The sequence below is a fragment of the Lissotriton helveticus genome, chromosome 1_1 (assembly GCF_964261635.1).
Source record: "Lissotriton helveticus chromosome 1_1, aLisHel1.1, whole genome shotgun sequence".
NCBI lineage: Eukaryota > Metazoa > Chordata > Amphibia > Caudata > Salamandridae > Lissotriton > Lissotriton helveticus.
Window position 1 is genome coordinate 751,093,354 of NC_136057.1, and position 20,946 is coordinate 751,114,299.

The window sequence follows — 20,946 nt, forward strand, 5'->3', positions numbered from 1 at the left end:
CAAGACAAAGAAAAATTAAAGGTTCAAAATACTAAAAATAAATTAATAACTAAACAAAGTAAGACAGAGTAGTCACAAAGTGGCCTGATGTGATTTTATTCACACCTGCACAGATTAGCGCCACTTTACACAGTTTGTCAGCAAAGCACTAATTTTGTTTTCTAATCTTTCTTTGAACAGCATTGTTTTCCCCGGATGGGGAAGTGCACCATTCCTGGAGGGCCTGCAATACCTGGTTAATATGTACAGTGGAAAACGTTTAATGTGATCTTATCACTTGTTTTCCTTATTTTAGTTATAAAATGTGTACCATGCCTCTGTGCTCAGCGATGTGGATTTTTTAAACCATACTGCTTACGTTTTGTAAGGATATAAGCAATGGACATTGAAACGGGTCCCTTTCGGGCCCTGTAGTCATGTCCTTAACTTTTCAGGCAAAAACATTCATTGGTTTCCGAATAATAAGAGTAAATGTGTTGAGGCAACCATGTTGTCTATTGTTCCTGCTTACATTTTACATGCTTACCTTAATCTTGCATTCGTTATAAGTGTTTGCTTTTTCCTGGATGTTGTTACTTTTATTTTTCAGGCAGCATATTGCTCTTGTCTAGTGCATAATACGAATTGAGTTGCATCCAGGTGTTTATAGCAGGGCACAATTGGGTTGTAGTTGAAGGCAGTGCAAGTTTCTCTCAGTGGAGCAGTATGGTGTTCAGTGGGGGAGAGGATGTGGCACTATGGCCAGAGCTGCCGAATTTGGAACTGGGGAACCGGGTTCAGCTACATGAACAGTCCACCAGACCACTCTCCTGAGGGAGCACATTCCCATGCAAGAAGTATCTAGCAGGCTACTTAGAAGTAACCTGCTAGACCTTAGAAGCCCTGGTGTCATAGCACCAGCTGCTAGGCCCGATTGGTGGCAAGTGTGGAAAAACCTTAAAGGCCTGTCCATCACAATCCATACTTAAGTTCACCTCCAGTCTTGCGGGCAGGCCTATGAAGCAGCACACCCTACAGCAACAGTGACTCTGTCACTGAGGTCACAGGACCCTTGAGGCCAGTCCGCCTCATCCATGGATACCTCCATTGGCCTTGTTTCAGCAGTAGTGGCTGCAACTCACCAGGGATTGACAATGCAGGGTAGGCACGTACACCAAACTTAGGGGCCCATTAGGATGGCGGGCGTCTTGGTCCACCCGCCATTGATCCAGCGGGCTATAGAAAATATATCATAAACTACGCTACCCAATTTCATAACCTATAAACAAAATTCTAAACTATACATGGACCCATTTATGAACCTGATATATTTTTGGGCCTACTGAATCAGGTGGTCAAATAAATCTATATACACATTATTTACAAACTATAAACATTTTATACATTTGCAGAAAGAATATAGTCATTAGAATAAAACCCAATCATTTAAATGACCACTATAGGCGACGTGATCTAGCTAATGGTAACCTATACCTCTAAATAACCAAGACCAGCTTGTTTGTCAAAAGTAAGATTTTATTTTCTAAATTATGGTATATAAGTTGTAAGTTTTATAAATGAATTTTATTAGCAATAAAGCAAGCATGATAGTAAGAAATATGGAAAAATACAATTTAAGCAATTTAATCAATTTAAAGAAATTATATAAAGTTTAGCATTTCTAAAACCTATTTCCCTAACTGAGCTAAATAGACAGAAATTAAAGTAAAGTTCTTTGAGGATTCTTACGTGCTCCACGCAAAGTCCAGCAGCACATCACCCTCATCGGAAAGTCAGAAAGCAGCAGCCAGCCCAACCCTAAGGGCATGACTTTTTATACCTTTCTACGCTAACTAAACTAGCGAAGGAAAATTTTCAGAAATACTCGACGTCCCATTGGCTGAGAGTGACAAGTGACATGTCACCCGATTCTTAAAAAGTTCCACAAAATCATGTCTTACAAAGACCATTGTCTCTTCCACGTGAAGCCAGAGGCTTCCTGCGATTGCAACTTTGTTTTAAGTCATCCTCGCAGCTTCCATAGTCTTACAGTGCAACTTCCGCGGATGCCAAGTTAAGGACTGACAAAAAGTTCACTTTCGACCTTGGCCATGTCCGACAGAATGATGTCAGCTCATCAGTTTTTGCTTTGTGAATGCAGCTTCAATAAACGTTTTAATTCAGAATGGGCGTCTCGTGACTTTCTGTAGAAATATGAATTAGCTCTTTTTGTGCGGCTCAAATAGTTAGGCCTCAAAAGCAGGCAACTTATGATTTCTAGTATAAAACAAACACAAGAAAAGTATTAATGTAAGAAATAAAGTATATTCTGTATCCACCCCATGGTTTACTAATTAATTAACCCACCTGATTAATCAAAATGTTACCTAGCCATTGCAAACAAATAAAGCAGCGTTTATATTTACCAGTCTCCGTTTTTCTATGAGACCCATATGCACCTAGAATAGTAGAAATGACATCACACAGACAAGAATAAGCAAAACAAGCACATGCTTATTTAAGTTTGCAGCAGTTAGTAATGACAAAAACGAAAACAATAAATTATTTTATTATTTTGCACGAACAAAAAGATGCAACATTTATGCACGTTTATGAGCACACATGTTAGTCCCCCCACGTGTAAAGTTTAATCTAGGTTGTATTAGCACAACATATCACAAATCATTAATAATTTTATTCATGTTATGGAAATGTGACTTTGCGAGTTTAAACAAAATTTTGTTTTCTATCTCGCTCCATCAACTCCCTCATCTGGTGATTAACAAATCACCACACCAGCACTCAAAATTTTGTTAAATTTAATTTATAAGAAATCGATTCAAATTCATTGTATTAGTAAACCTAAAAGTCTGTTTCGGCATAATCCTTGCAATTAACATGACGCTCTCTATGTAACTCCTGCAACTCAATCTCCCTTTCCTCTTCTTTTCTGAGTTTATAAATTCTCTTCTTTTCTCTTAAATGCTTCTTTCTTTTATGCAACAAACAACCTACTTTAGTCAAAATAAAAATGAATACTATTATAATCAGAGGTGCCAGAATCTTGCCAAGAATTGAACTTCCGATATTATGAAACCAGTTTTTAATTGCTTGAAACCTATTTGAAAGTTTCCCAGTAAAATCTTCTTCTTCTAAAGGAATTATTTCAGAATGCATTTGTGTAATATTCTTAATATACATTTCAATATTTTTACTTTCATCCGGTATATATGTACAGCAATGTTGGACATGTAAAATGCCACAGACTCCTCCCTCTTTTGCTAGGAGTATGTCTAAAGCAAGACGGTCTTGAATTACCATGGATCTAATTGCAATAACTTCAACATTCACTAATTGAAACCCATCAGCAGTGTCAGTTGATAATCTATCAACTATAGTGGACAATTTTCTGATTCTCCCTGCATTTAGGGTTATACCAACAAAAGGTATTACAGCTTGGAAAATATCTCCCAGAACTTCAGTAAAAGTTTCTCTTTTAGCTCTATTTACATAATTATGAATTTTAAATAATCCTTCTGAATCTCTGTCAACATGAAACACTTTAGGAAAAACAATTCCCACATAACAAGTTCCATACCAATGGTCTGGAAGGTTGTAGTAGGCTTTGTCACCACAAACAAAATAAATTCCAGGAAAGATAGGATCTTTTCCACCTTTAAATCCCCAACCTCCCAAAATCTGATAAGTATCTTCACAGTTGCTTGCACCTACAAAATAATTATCAAAAAGTGTGTTATCTCTTCTAATGCAAAGCTTTCCACTAACAGGTTTGTCTATGTGAATTGCAATATTTTCAAGCATTTTGCCATTTAGTTTCTCATCCTCTTTTTGCCAGAATGATGACTTAGTCTGCTTGACTAATTCATTTCTCTTATAAATTGCTCTTCTCTCCTCAACCATATTCAAAAATTTCTTTCCTTCAGCACTTAATTTACATGTAAGATTATTCTTGTAAGCATACTCATAAGTGAGTTCGTTAGTAACAAGGAAATATTCTCTCATTTGTTTAGCTTTCTTATGCTTATTTAAAGCATTATCAATCTTGACATTAGCAAAAATCTCATCATAATTTGAATAGTAATATTCTAAACGACCAGTTTGATAAAATAAACTAGTTAATACACTACATGTAACAGCATAAGTGAGAGGAAGCATATTATATGTTACTCCCTCAGAAACAGAAGCGGGTAACTTAACGCACACATAACAATCCTTTGCATCCATTACCTTTACATATTCACTCAAAAGCTTTGTGAATGTATTGCTTGAAAAATCACCTATTGATTTATCTTGATGAATGTTAGGCTGATGATCAATTACTTTTGCAGATGCACTATGTTTAGTTTGGCTAACCAGAGCTTTGCTTGTTAAATTAACTTTGTGTAATTCTCTATTCATTTCTAAAGGTATAATCACAGCTAGTACCAACCAGAGCAGAACTAAAATGAGCAGACATACCAGAGTCATCTTACAGCATCTTTTAAAAACAGAACATTTTGAAGTGCTCTCCTTAATGTAAGGCATTTTTAGGTTAGTTTTAGCCTCAAAATAAAATTAAAAAATAAAAATAAATTTTAAAATTTATATACACCCCCCTTTTAAAATATTTTTCTTTTTATAACCCTAAACAAGATTTCTTCGACCTTATGTCATACATAAGTTTTCTTCTATTAGACAGTTTTCTTCGACCTTGTGTCAACTAACAGGATTTCTTCAGCCTTATGCCAATTTAATAAATTTGTACTTCAATCATTGTCACTAATTTCTTGGATTTCGTTTTCTTCTTCACTACTATCATATATGTCAATAACAGGTGGAATTACTAAGTAAGTCCACTCAGGAGACTTGTATTTCTGGTTTGGTCTAATTATTCTCTTCCCTTTTCTCGATATCACTTCTATTTTCCTTCCAACTCCAACCTCTTTTCCAGGACTCTTTTGACTACTTATTTCTTCAACTTGTTCTATTGGCTTTTTAATCAATCTGACTCTCAATCTTCCACCAGGCCAGTAGTCTGCTTTTCTCACGTACTTTTTCTTTGGTTCAGAATTATTCGATTCTGATTTCCAAGTCCTTTTCTTTCTGCTTTCACTTCCACCTTCCACGTCACTTTCCTCAGTTTCGTAGTCTGAAATTTCAATTGACTCAGGAACTTCTCTATTCGGCAATTTCACTCCTTCAGGAACTTCACTTTGTCTTCCATCACTGGTACTCGGTAATTCGATCTCCTCCTCTTCCTCTATTACCTCTAGCTTCCCAGATTTCGGATTTTTGTTCCTTACTTCGGAGCTTGTTCTCTGCCTTTCGATACTCTCCTGGTCTGAAACTTCTTTTGGTTCAGCTTCTCTGTCTTCAACATAGACAACCGAATCCTCAGTTATCTTTCCTTTTAGCAGATTCTCTTCACCTTCAGAATCTATTTCAATTATTTCTAAGTCTTTTCTTGTCAGATTTCCATTCACTGGCACAGTTTCCAGATGTCGACTTTCTTGTCGATCTTCAGAATCTGGAATTACTTCACCTTCTGTTCTGTCTTCTGCTTCAGAATCAGAGTCATCTGTGGTATCACTTTCAACATCAGAACTCTCAGGAGTTGGTATTGGAATAGTATGACTTGGATGAATCCAACGCTTCAATCCTCTGCACTTTACAGCATTAGTAGTGATCAAGATTACCTGCCTAGGTTTCTGCCATCTAGGAGATAGACAATTCCTCCTCCGATGTACTTTCGTTCTGACCCAGTCTCCAGGTCTCAGATCATGTGTCAAAACTTTGTCATTTGATTGTGCTTCAGTTCCCACCTGATTAGACACAGAAGTTACCATATCAGATAACCTTTTACAGTAATCCAAAATTGCACTGTCATTTATGCTCAATAGTTTACCTACAGGTACAAAAGCTTGCCTCATAACTCTTCCCATCAAAATTTCATGAGGACTCAAACCTGTCTTTTTATCTGGTGTACTTCTTATTGACATCAAAACAAGTGGAAGAGCATCAGTCCACTTCACTCCTGTCTCTAGACACATTTTTCCAATTCTGTTTTTGATAGTTCCATTTATTTGTTCAACTACACCTGATGCCTCTGGTCTGTATGCACAGTGTATTTTCTGCTCAATACTCATAGCTTCGCAAATTAATTTCAACAGTTTGTTATCAAAATGACTTCCTCCATCACTCTCAATAGTGACTGGAAAACCGTACCTTGGGATGATTTCTCTGAGCATTAGTTTTGCTACTGTAATTGAATCACAATGTCGTGTAGGAAAAGCTTCTACCCACCTTGAGAACAAGCATACAATTACAAGTACATATTTCAAACAGTTGTGTAAGGGCATTTCAATGAAATCTATTTGTAACCTGGTGAAGGGACCACCCTCTCGACCAATTATTCCTGTCCCCACCACTGATTTTCTGTTTGGATTCATTTGTTGGCATGACAAACACCTTTGACAAAAAGATTCTGCAATGGTTCTAAACTTGGTATTGAACCATGTTTCTTTAAAAAGTCTGACCATAGAATCTCTTCCTAAATGTGCAGGACCATGATATAATCTGGCCATGTCAGAAATCATGCAATTTGGTAAAACTACTCTCCCATCTTTGTAAACCCACACTCCATCTTCATCACGTTGTCTACAATCTGATCTTAACCACTGGTCTTTTTCTTCATCATCTGCTTCGTTTTGTAAATCTCTAATCTCATTCCATGTTTCTACAATAGTTGTTAGCATTAATGAATTTGAATCAGTTTCTGTACTTCTATTCCGATTGTAAGAATAATTTTTCCTTGCGCAGTACTTTGCTGTTTCATCTGCGAAGGCATTTCCTTTGGAAATATAATCAGTCCCTCTAGTGTGTGCTGCACACTTGACTATGGCAATTTCTTTTGGCAATTGTATTGCTTCAATTAATCTTCTAATGAAAACTGCATTTTTAATTGGTGACCCTGTTGATGTCATGTATCCTCTCTGTGACCAGAGTTGTCCATAATCATGCACAACTCCGTACCCATACTGACTATCAGTAATGATGGTAACTCTTATATCCTTTGATATTTCACATGCACGAATTAAAGCAATCAATTCAGCCACTTGTGCTGAACGAACTCCTTCAAGACATGATGCTTCTTTAATGTTTTCGACTGTACAAACTGAGTATGAAGCTTTCAAGACACCACCTTCGGATCTTAAACATGAGCCATCTACAAAGTAGACAAAATCCGATTCAGGCAAAGGTCTGTCTTTGATGTCTTTTCTTGGTTTTGTGCAGAATTCCATGACATCTAAACATTCATGTTCTGTCTCAATGTCATTAACGATTTCAGAATCAGGCAGTAATGTAGAAGGATTTAGATTCAAACATCTTGAAATCGAAACATTATCTGCTCCTAGTATGATTTTCTCATACTTTGTCAATCTGCTACTTGTTAAATGTTGAGTCTTACCTCTTGTCAGTAATATTTCAACTGAATGAGGCACAAAAACTTTCACAGGAAATCCCATAATAATTCCTTCACTTTGTTCAAGACTGATACTTGTAGCTGCAACTGCTTTCAAACAACCTGGTAATGCTTTTGCAATTGGATCAAGAACTGCAGAAAAATATGCAATAGGTTTCTTTAGGTTTCCATGTCTCTGAATTAATACAGATAATGCACATCCTTCTCTCTCACTGCAATACAGTTCAAAATCTTTCTCATAATTTGGCATACCCAAAGCAGGAGCTTGGCATAAGCTCTTTTTCAAGTTCTCAAAAGATTCCATCTCAACATCATTGAGAATAATTGGATCTTTTACATCTGATTTGGTCAGTCTTTGTAGTGGTTTCGCAATTACTGAAAATCCACTTATCCATTGTCGACAGTAACCTACCATTCCCAGGAACATTCTGACCTGTCTTTGTGTTCTTGGCGGTAACATTGCTTGAATCATTTTTATTCTCTCTATTGTTACTTGTCTTTTTCCCTTTGCAATTCTGTGACCAAGATATTTCACTTCCTGTTTGCAAAACTGTAGTTTTGCTGGGGACACTTTATGTCCTTCTTCTGCAAGGCGATTTAACAGAATTATTGTGTCTGTTACACAATTTTCTCTTGTCTTTGCAGCTATTAACAAATCATCAATATACTGCACCAACGTAGACCTACCTGGTAAGTCCAAATCTTCTAATGATCTTTTTAACAGTTCGTTAAAGATTGAAGGACTTTCTGTATAGCCCTGAGGGATTCTTGTCCATCCAAGGGTCTTACCTTGGAATCTGAAAGCAAAGATTTCATAACTGTCTGGGTGTAGAGGAACAGTAAAGAATGCATTGCAAAGGTCAATGACTGTGTACCATTCAGCATCATATGGAATCTGAAATAGAATTACTGCTGGATTTGGAACCACAGGACAACATGGAATAACAATTTGATTAACCTTTCTCAAATCTTGTACGATCCTAAATGTTCCGTTAGCCTTTTTAACTCCCATAATTGGTGAATTACAAGAGCTACTCTTCATTTCTTCCAATACACCTTGCTTGATTAATTTTTCAATAACAGGTGTAATACCTTCGATTGTCTCTGTTTTCATTTTATACTGTGGAGTGTTTGGAAATTCTATTCCCTGCTTCAATGCAATTTTAACAGGATCTACGTTTTTCATCAGACCCATCTCATTCCCAGTAAAATCCCATATTTCAGATTTCACTGTTTCTTTTAGCTCTTCAGGTAAATCTTTTTCTTCAAATGCAGGAAACAATTTTGTTTCTTCTGCTTCCATCATCATCATTGTCATTCTGTACAAACCATCTTCCTCCATTGTTTGTAATTCAACTCCTTCAGGAGAACAATATATTCTGCAATTCATTTTACATAGTATGTCTCTACCTAATAGATTTACTGGACTACTATTACAAACCACAAATCTGTGTTTGTCTCTGTAATTTCCAATTTCAACTGGTACTGGATCAGTTAAGTCTGTTTTAATTTGCTGATTACTTACTCCGACAACTTGGATGGTATCCCCAGAGAGAGGTAGGTTTTCAATTTCCACTGATCTAACAGTAGAACGGGTAGCACCAGTGTCCACTAGAAAAGTGATGTCTACATCATTAACTTTCCCGTTTACATAAGGACCAGACTGGTCAACCTCAAGAGTGGCTCCAACAACACACTCTTCCTCCTCTCTCGGGCACCGTCAGCAATAATCATCAGAATCACTGTCTTGGCTTTCTGTCAATAAAAACTGTTGTGAAGCATTTTGCATTTGAACCCTTTGCTGCTTTTGCTGTTTTTGTGGTTTTATTACCTGTTCACATCCCTGAAATCCCACGTTTGGATTATATTTTTGAACTCCCCCACAATTTGGAAAAGGTGGTTGTGGCAACTGGTCTTGACGATTATTCACCTGTTGTTGTTGTTGTTGTTGTAATTGTCGCTGAATATTAAATTCATTTAACCCCTGTTGCATCTGTAGCTGTTGCTGCACGTTAACACCATTCTGCATCTGTGGATTCAATAAGGGATTCTTTAAATTTCTAGGAGGATGAGGACACTCGTCCCTCCAATGTCCAATTTCGCCACAATTAAAACAAGGTAATCTTTGTTTCAGCTCTTCTATTTTTGGGCTAAATTTCTTTTGGAAATTATTACCTTTAAACTTTCCTTGTATCTGGTTCGTATTTCCAGTTTGAACAAAATTAGTGTTCTTATTTCCCATGCTGGCAATCTGTTGCTCAGCCACTTTTACCTGTGCCCACATGGCTTTCTCCTTCAGCTTTTTCTGTTTTACTTCTAATTCATCGCTACAATATTTTGCTTTTCTCAGAATATCATCAATAGATAGTGCTTGCCATCCGACAATACTAGTTCTGATCATTTCTCCAATTTCAGGCTTTAGTCCATAAACAAATCTATAGATAAAATGACTCATGTCTTTCTCATCTAATTTTTCATAACCACTGTATTGTTTAAAGATTAACAGTAGTCTTTCATAAAAAGAATGAACTGATTCTTTTGTTTCCTGCTCTGTTCTTTCTATTTTAACCCAATCAACTTCTTTGGGTGGAATTTTGTTTTTCATCCAAACAATTACTTTCTCGTAAAAATCCATTACAAGTGGATTTGGGGCACCTGTTTCTTTAATTCGCTCAGGTTCTGTTTTTGGCCAACTAATAGAAATTTTACATTCTGTCCAAAGATCAGATGGAACAACAATGTCAAAAAATCCATCCAAATCAATCCACAGAACTTTTGACACTTTGATAAATCTATCGACTTGCCTGTACCACTCAACAGGTTTCTCTCTTAATTTAGGAAAGTCATTTGTGAATAACAGAATGTCTTGTCTCGACCATGGGACATGAACATATCCTCCACCTGCAACTTCTCTCATTGGAAATTGTTTTGACATTCTTTCTAATCTTTCATCTTCCTTCCTTTTAGTCCATTTCACTCTCCATTTGTTCAGTTCTCCTAGCTTTTTGATATAGACAATCAAATCTTTAATGTGAACTATTCTTCCCATTGAGTTCAAACTCTCAATGTCGCTTTCTGAGAAATCTAATCTATAATGTTTTGCAAAATTCTTTTGTTTACTCACATCGATTTCAAGTTCTGCAGCTAGATCCTCTAATTGATCATATTTATTTTTCGTTTTCCATTGAATACTTTTGCAAATGAATAATAGTTCATCATCCCGATAGTAATTTAAACTATCTGGGCCAATTGTTCCAATTATTAATTCTTCTATATTTGCTTTTAATTTGGCCACATCAAGCTTTGGTGTAGTTACCCTGACTTCAGGACTTCCTACATCTGACATAGCACCCATTGGTGTTTTTGGAGATAAATCCTCATTGAAAGTTAAATCAGGCATTCTCGATCTAGAAGTGTTTAATTCTGTCAAGTCTGAATAAAATTTTTCAGCAGGTTTTTGAATTTCTGTATTTAAAGGAATAGTTAATCCAGTTTTGTTTGTATTTCTTTGATCAAATACAGGCTGAACAGGACCTATTGTTACTGGAACTGTGACAGCTTCCATGCCTTTTGTCATTCTTTTAATTAATTCTTCTTTAGACCTTAAGTATTCATTATAATCATCATCCTCAACATTTCTTGTCTCTCTTGCATAATCTTTTGGAGGTTCCCTTGCTCTTGGAGTCATTGAAAAATGTCTACCCTCATTTCGAGCATTCTCAAATTCTGGTCTTCTAGGAGTTTCAGTGATTTCACAATTATTTGGATAAAGTTTAGGAGCTTCACTAATTGGAGGTGCACTCGGTGAAGTTTCAGTAGAAACCACCGGAGTAGACCATGATCTAGGAGGTCTCAAAGACTGATTAGATTGTTTATTTTTAGCAGTTGTATATATTTCTTCCATAATTGCATCCTCAGATTCACTTTCCATAGATTTTCCTGTAGGAGAACCCATTACCATTTCATGAATTAAATACAATCCTTCACTCATGTTTCCCTGTCTCCACATTCGTAATCTATCTTCATGAGTTTCTCTTTTCCATGATGGATTTTTAGAAGGTCTTTTAATTCCACTAGCTTCTCTTTGTAACTGATACATTTCATCTTCCCACTCAACTAAAGCTTCAAATTGAGTTGGTCTCGGTTTTGGAACAAGAGCATTCATTTTCTCTCGTAAGTTTCTTAAAACTCTTACATTAAATGAACCATCATCAGGCCATGCCAAAACACCATCGTTTTTAGTATAACGTTTCCAACTGTCGAACCATAAGACAGTATGATATCCGTATTCACCTTCCATGTACGCTGCAGGTGTTTTATACTTATGAAGTAGTTTACCACCTCGCGTTTCGATTTTCTTGTCAGGTGAAAATAAATTCTTAAATTTCTGAAATAATGTTGTCTTTTTCTCAACATGTTTAAAATGATAACTCATTTTTAAAAGTTAAATTTATTTCACAAAATCGTTCGTAAAATATTTCCGGGATGTTCCGCAAAACAACCAATCCGTGCGCGAAACACACCAACAAGCCAATGGCAGTTGAGCTACGTCAGTTTCCTGCTCAACCAATAATTTTGGAGATTTTCCTAAGGACCAATCAGCTCACAGGCCGTCAGAGACTCAGGAGCCAATCAGAATACAGCTTGTGACGTAGGTCACCCAATCCCTGCGCGGCTCTGTGACGTACACAGCAGCTGCGGTTTCTCGTTTCTCACTCCTGGCGCTTACCCCTCCTTCACAAAATCTTTTCACAGCGCCATTTTAAGAACACTTTTCAGTGTAAATTAATTCTTAACAATGACTATAAAGACAACATCTGTTCGTTTCACTAATTAGGATAGTTTACATACATTCAAGTATCCACACTTCGGAATAGACGGCGCTATTCACACTAAGGATAATATTCAATTGTTAGTAGAGTAACCTTACCCCACCCTTCTAACACGTATAATTATGAACTCGCTTTGCTCTGAACCCACCGCGAAGTGAAAGTTCTAAGAGTTCCACTTGAACATAAAATACAACTCAAACTCGCACTTTTACACGGAAAATTCCCTAAATTCAAACACACACGAAATCCGTACAGGACTCTCACCTGTTTATAGAAATCATGCACCGTTAGCAAAATAACGACGTTATCCGTACAGGGCTCTCACCTGTTTATAGATATGAAACATGTACCCGTACAGGACTCTAACCTGTTTATAGATAATCATGCACCGACGCTAATTTTACCCTTCATTCAAGCTCGGATATAACTAATACTCTCATCACAGTGAGTTTTATGGAAGGCGCTTTGTCCCTATTCTCATGCTGCTTTGATTTCTTAGAAAATCCTCACTATACAAGATTCAGACCTAGCCCTAAAACTGTGCTGCTCGGCGACAACACTATGGTACACGGCGATACCTCTTGTGATACTCGGCGATATCACTACAAACGAACAGATGGCTTGCGTGACTAATTTCTCGCCACACAATCTATACCGGTATAGCTTTACAGATAGGCACGAAAAACGAACTTAACAAGTGTTAAAACATTAATCCTATTTTCATACCATGACGTAATCCTTAGCAACCAACATGTTACCTTGGTTACCGCTTAGCAACCATCAATTTCTGCTACCAGATAATTGATCCAGCGGGCTATAGAAAATATATCATAAACTACGCTACCCAATTTCATAACCTATAAACAAAATTCTAAACTATACATGGACCCATTTATGAACCTGATATATTTTTGGGCCTACTGAATCAGGTGGTCAAATAAATCTATATACACATTATTTACAAACTATAAACATTTTATACATTTGCAGAAAGAATATAGTCATTAGAATAAAACCCAATCATTTAAATGACCACTATAGGCGACGTGATCTAGCTAATGGTAACCTATACCTCTAAATAACCAAGACCAGCTTGTTTGTCAAAAGTAAGATTTTATTTTCTAAATTATGGTATATAAGTTGTAAGTTTTATAAATGAATTTTATTAGCAATAAAGCAAGCATGATAGTAAGAAATATGGAAAAATACAATTTAAGCAATTTAATCAATTTAAAGAAATTATATAAAGTTTAGCATTTCTAAAACCTATTTCCCTAACTGAGCTAAATAGACAGAAATTAAAGTAAAGTTCTTTGAGGATTCTTACGTGCTCCACGCAAAGTCCAGCAGCACATCACCCTCATCGGAAAGTCAGAAAGCAGCAGCCAGCCCAACCCTAAGGGCATGACTTTTTATACCTTTCTACGCTAACTAAACTAGCGAAGGAAAATTTTCAGAAATACTCGACGTCCCATTGGCTGAGAGTGACAAGTGACATGTCACCCGATTCTTAAAAAGTTCCACAAAATCATGTCTTACAAAGACCATTGTCTCTTCCACGTGAAGCCAGAGGCTTCCTGCGATTGCAACTTTGTTTTAAGTCATCCTCGCAGCTTCCATAGTCTTACAGTGCAACTTCCGCGGATGCCAAGTTAAGGACTGACAAAAAGTTCACTTTCGACCTTGGCCATGTCCGACAGAATGATGTCAGCTCATCAGTTTTTGCTTTGTGAATGCAGCTTCAATAAACGTTTTAATTCAGAATGGGCGTCTCGTGACTTTCTGTAGAAATATGAATTAGCTCTTTTTGTGCGGCTCAAATAGTTAGGCCTCAAAAGCAGGCAACTTATGATTTCTAGTATAAAACAAACACAAGAAAAGTATTAATGTAAGAAATAAAGTATATTCTGTATCCACCCCATGGTTTACTAATTAATTAACCCACCTGATTAATCAAAATGTTACCTAGCCATTGCAAACAAATAAAGCAGCGTTTATATTTACCAGTCTCCGTTTTTCTATGAGACCCATATGCACCTAGAATAGTAGAAATGACATCACACAGACAAGAATAAGCAAAACAAGCACATGCTTATTTAAGTTTGCAGCAGTTAGTAATGACAAAAACGAAAACAATAAATTATTTTATTATTTTGCACGAACAAAAAGATGCAACATTTATGCACGTTTATGAGCACACATGTTAGTCCCCCCACGTGTAAAGTTTAATCTAGGTTGTATTAGCACAACATATCACAAATCATTAATAATTTTATTCATGTTATGGAAATGTGACTTTGCGAGTTTAAACAAAATTTTGTTTTCTATCTCGCTCCATCACCATCCGAACGTAAAACTGGACCGCCGCCATAAGGGCGGCAGTCCCGTGGGGGCCATTAGGATGCGCCCGCCACACTGGCGGGCACATCCCGCATTTTTCACATTGCGGCGGGCGATGCTGAAAGCACCGTCCGCCGCAATGCTAACAATGCACATTGTGCACTTCAATTCACAACGTGACAGGCACCGTGCGGAGGGGTGCCATAGGTAACCCCCATGTGCACCCTCCATCCCCCCGGAGTCCCTGGGGGCCCGCAACAGGCCCCCACAAGACATTCCCGCATGCCTTTCCGTGGCGGAGCATGTCCCCACCTTCACCCTAATATGGATGGCGGTGTCTAACAAACACCGCCACCATATGAAACCCTTTGACCGGGCGGAAAAGCGGCGGACAGTCTTTCCATCCGCCGTGGTCCCCCCGCCCTAGTAATATGGCGGGGGAAATGGGTGGCGGGCGGGGAAGGATGTCGGGCGGATCGCCACCGCCCGCATGGCAGTGGCGATCCGCCCGACATCCTAATGGAGCCCTTAGTTCACAAACTTCACAGTATCTGTGCTTCATGCACAAGCACTTTTAACATGTGCTGCCTTCTTTGGAGCCACTGAAATTATGCAGCAATGGAGGACAAAAGTATGCTGCACTGTTGACTAATCATGCGGCAAAAAAAAGGCTGCTGCATAATGCAGTATATTTTCTGATACTTTATTATTTTGACAGTTTTAAACATACTAACCGTCTCTGCAAAGATTTGACCCCATTAGTTCCAGTGTAACATACAAATGCAGTGGTGAGAAAGATGAGCAGTCAATCTTTGCAAAGAGCCCTCCACTTCGCAGCAGCACGTCACATTTTTTAGTAACTTTTGATCCGTTTGAGCTACAAACAATTTAATAATTTAAATTGTCCGATTATGCAGCAGATTATGTATTAGGTGGCAAATATTGCAGAGTCATAATTATGTGGAATACATTTGCAAACTAGGATATTTTGCCATTCATGTTTAAACTGCTCTTGTGGAAAAGGGGAGGAGAAGTGCTGATGGCAGAACAGCATGCCTCGGAGACAAAGAGCTTGTGATTCCACTTTTAAGCGTATTTGGGACACTCTGTTATGGGAAACGTATCCCACTTTGTCGATGCATTTTAATGTCAATAACTCACATTAAACCTTTAATAAACATGTGCCTTCATGGTTGAATTAATGTAATAAGCTGTAACTCTTAAACCAAAGAGAGGGGCTCAGTCTTACCCAAAAGAAAATAGAGCTCCAGTATACTGTCAAGTATCTTTGTGCTGAGTCTTACCCAAAAGAAAATAGAGCTCCAGTATACTGTCAAGTATCTTTGTGCTGAGTATTTCCCAAATAACAAGCTGATAGCGTGTAAGTGAATGAGAGAATCGGATTGAATGAGGTGACTGTTTGAACCTGTGACCATTTAACCTCCCAAAAGGAAAACATTTTTTTACTTGACATAAGCTGTAACTGCCAGCAAAATACCAAACAAATACTAAAAATTGGGATGTATTGCTCTTTCTAGATACATCTCTGACTCCGCCCACTGACCCAATCTGCAGGTTATTCCCGTCCTCTGATTCTCCACCCACAGTTCCCCTACTTTTTCCCCCCACTTCGACCACTGCTGCAATGCCTACTTTGCCTTTACATTGCTCCCTTCTCCTGGACCCTGGACACTCAACTCACTATCTCTTTTTGGGTCAGTTCTTATGCTTTTTGTGCAGTTGAAAATCAGTCAACAACTTTCACTAGCACATGGCACAGCTATCGAATGGTCAGCAGCAGTGCAGGAGTCACTCAATAGGGGAAATAAATATCTGCACCTGCTGGCCACGTGCTAATTTTTTACGTATCATTTCATCTTGCAAACAGCTTTATAATATACAAAAGCTAAGACGACTGGCACTGTCCGTGCTTGTTGAAAGTTTTCAGAGATGTTGCTGAAGTACGTCAGGTAACTGAGCCCTCACAGGCCTGTCAAAAGTCAGCCGCTTTTCCTCATGAATAATGGCGTCGCACGAGCTAATGACATGTTGTAGTGCTGCATGACAAGAAGTAGGTATCAACGTAACAGGACGCCTCTCTAAACAGCAACGCCGAATAATAGATGCCACGTCCCTTTATCTGGCGCTGAGGAATTTCACTGACACCCGCACACATGACAAATGGGATCTGTAGTGCAGGCGGTCACAGGCTCTGCGAGCCGCCATGAATGGCGTCAACAGGCGGCGCGCACTTTGTTCCCTTGCAGGAGGCTTTATGTAAGCAAAGCATTCTTGAGAGCAGCTTGGATTTCTTACTTCAAAAGCCTGCGTGGCTTTGAAGGATGTGTGGATAAATGCGATGCAACGTTTGCGATGTCTTGATTCGGTGACTAACGTCTTCATTGCGTATAAAGAATGTCCTGTGTTTAATTGGAATTCATAACAGCGCAGGAGCTTAGAATTCAACTGAGGTGCGCCTATAAACTGTGAAGGGGGCGCTTTTCTACTAAAAGTGCAAACGTTTGGCAAATCTGTGTTAAGCGTGAGGTTCAATGGCGCTGTGAAACAAACACAGGGCATTGTCTCTAGAGGGCTCTTGCACCCGTTGGCATTAGGGCCCCGCCACGGCCCAAATACAGCAGTGACCGCCGTCTGGCCCCTTCCGTGGAGTGGAAGCTGTTTCCAGTTAAGTCTCCAGTAACCGATACCAGCAGGGGGGCTGAGAGCTTGCTTCATCTTCAGAGCAGAAGGCATGGACTGCTATGACCAGTAGTAATTGTATGGGGGTTTTCAAGCATACACTTCAAGCTGAAGGCGGGTCTGCGGGGAGAAGGCTACAGGTCACAAAGACCCTTCTGGATGAGCCAGGGTATGTGAGCATCTGGGGGGCAGGAGACATATGAACACCTCAGAAAACAGTCTTCCTGGTCAGCGTTCCCCCCATGTCAATAGACCAAAGAAGCCGAACCTCTCTTCATTGGAAGTGCCTCGCTTCAAAAGGCCTCCTGCTCAGAACACTCATTCTCTGATTGGTACCACCCCTGAGTTGAAGAAAGATAGATAGATGGGTAGGTAGGTAGGTAGGTAGGTAGGTAGGTAGGTAGGTAGGTCAGACGGACTAGGAAATTGGGTGTACTGTCAGGAGCAGCTAGAAAAGGGTAAGCAAAGTGAACTTGGCAATGGGAGAAGCAAAAATACATAAGCAGTTGCGAAAGGAAATCTAGAAGGAAGAAGTGTAGCTCAGATAAGGGAAGGAGCCAGAGGAAGCTGCACGCCGCTGGTGGAAAAGGAGGAAGTGCATGGTGAGGTGTCTGCTGGGTGAATTTACATGAGAACCAACTGTTGGAAAAGGTTATACCAGAAAGAAATAGCGAGTTGTCATGTAAAGGTTTTCGCTCAAGAAAGACAACATTTTGATTTGCTTAAAGCAGAGTCAGGTCCAATTCACGTGCACACATGCAATGCAAAAAAAAGCGCTCATTCGTGTCGAGTCAGATTCCTGGGCTCACCAATGCCCCCTGTGGCTTGCAGTATCCTCATAACCCTCCACCCAGATGTATATTTTATTAGTGGAGCACCGTTTGCCTTCAGGCTGGGTGATTGCCTCACTGACAGAGAGTGCATCGCTAGCAGTGCAGTCATGAGAGCGCTTACTAAACTCGGAGCCCTTTTATCTCTTGCAAGCCAACAATCATTATTCGATTGCCAAAAATGCCCTCAATAATCCAATAGGCTCCCAGAAACCTTGCACAGCCTCTTTAGTTATGTATTATACGACAGCCATGCAGTGCATTAGGCTCCAGAAAATAATATAAATGAGTTTTTGTGCCATGTGGAAGCCAGCTAACTAACAGACTAAAGTGAAGTAAATAATTTGATGTATTTAAGAAAAGGAAAAAAAGACCTCACGATTCACAGATGGTGTTTTTAAAGTTATCACTCCTGCACATATGTGTTTGTGAAACTGCATAGCTGAGTATTGCTTCGCAAGATGCGGTGATATAAATCAGAGTGTACCCTACATATTTTTATCTTATCTATGTCATCATCACTAATTGTCTAACATTCAATAACTGTCCATAACAATGCATTTATCCTGGCTCAAGCGACGTTTTACATTTATCTCTATATGTCTTCGTTTTTTAATTGAGACGAGGTGCTTCAAAAAGTAAGAGGGATAAATATTAATGTATAAAACTATTGAATGTGCATGTATTACATCGATTTAATCGTCACTGGACCGTGATTCTAGTGATGCTACATTCAATGGGTGAATTGACCCTATAATGAGCTCCCTGGCGATGGGATTCCACATACATGGCTTGATCAATACTCATGATGGGCTGGTTCACAAGTAGGTATTATTTCAAAACACCTGGACTGATCATGCTCTCATTCTGTGAGTGCCTCGTATCCTTCAGAGATGCCACCTGGAATGGTAAACTAGTTCTTGCAGATCCGGTCCATCGCCTTCTCTCTCAGCCCAATGTGCGTCAGTTAAAAACTACGAGTTGTCCAATTACAAGCAATAAATCATACCTGTGATTGCCTGGCACTCCCCCACTTACCAAAATCTTGAAACAACAAATGTTCACCCACAGGTGATACGCCTACGTGCTCTCCTCCACGAAGGAAATGAAATCTGAGATAGATAAATTTACCGACTTCATCACTGTCAATGGTTGAACTATGCATAGAACATTTAGTTAGACACAAACATTGCTCTTAGTCATACTATTAGGAATTCAGGAAATGGCACAGCGGAACTCTACAGTCTACTCAAAAGAATTACATCACCTTGGCCCTGACAACCTCTAAAAATGTTCACAGTGTGAGAGGAGGGGTGGGACCTTGGACGGGACAGGGTTTTGTGTTCCTGGGAAGCACTGTTGATTCCCCACCCGCCCGCAACCCCGGTCCACCATAAACTCTGTGTGGGGGGTTTTACCCCACCTTGTGTTACACTCTATGATATCAGCTCTTCTTCACCAGGTTAACACGTGAAGGGAGCTGACATAGTGTAGGACAGGGTGGCACATGTGAGCTGGCAGAACTGCCACCTCCCTACCAATCCAGCGAAGTAAAAATGCTGTGATATCTACACTGGTTTTCTCAGATATGTGAGACACATACTGCAATAGAATAGAGTTTACCTCTTTAGTTGACCGTTCAAAACCATCCGCTCCCACTAATCCTTGGAGCCATTTTAATTGTCTCTTCCTTCAAGCCTGGAGATTCTTTAAGCAGTAGCAAGCCAGGTTAATGCATGTATCTCCAGTTCATCCATTCAGTGCAATGCGAATGAAAAGCTGATTAACGTAGTTGCAGGTTATGTTTGGTTTAACATCAGTGCCCCTTTCTCTCAAGGTAGAGTGCCACCATCTCTCCTTGCACTGGAAAGCCGAAGCAGAATCCTGCTAAACCTCATGACCAAATTTCAATATCAAACCTGCCATTTCTTTCAAACAGTGGCAAGTTTTGGGAATACCATTCCTTTTGAATCTATTCAACAGCGTGTAGAGCCCTCAGTCTTGTTGGATAAGTTACATCTCTATATTTATCACTCTTATAGGTTAAAATTAGGATCCAAACAGAAAGAAAATCTTTTCTATCTTTGTCCACGTATCTAGACAGACTCTACAGTGGCCTTGATACTCTCTTGTGAGATGTGTGCTATTGAAATCAATATAACATAACAAATAGCATGACATAACACATAGCATGACATCCCACATGTTTTTATGCCACAGGTCCATCATTGGCACAGCCATTTGTTTCCAATGATAAGCTATCACTGTTTATGCCAAGTTCAAGAGTTGGAAGATTAGAGACTACTCTTTGTTTTCTGTATGGAGTCTCAGGATTCTGGTTTCAAGCCCTAATATCACTAATGTCAGATACTAAAGAACCATGAACCCTGTTAATTCTTTTATGACTGTCAGGCCTTTCTTCCATTTAGGGGAACAGTTCAGGCATCTCCAAGATATATAGATAAGACTGCATCCTTCTCTATGTTCCTTCCCGCATTGCTCACTAGTCCCAGGGAATGTGTTACTCAGCCTTTCTGTTGTCAGGTAACAACCCATCATAACTTTAACTTTCTTGTAAGCACTTATTGCTGGCAGTTGTCTGGCTCCCTTACTATATCTTTTCCCTTGGTTAGTTCTGTTTTTGTTTCCTTCTACCACCTCGGTGCCGGAGTTGCCTGGCTCTCCCCCTTTACTTACCGCTGCATCACGCTCTCTCCCTGGACCTGAACTCACTGAATTCTAAGTGCAGGGCGTGGCGAGTCGTCTCGCTCCAAGCCCTGCT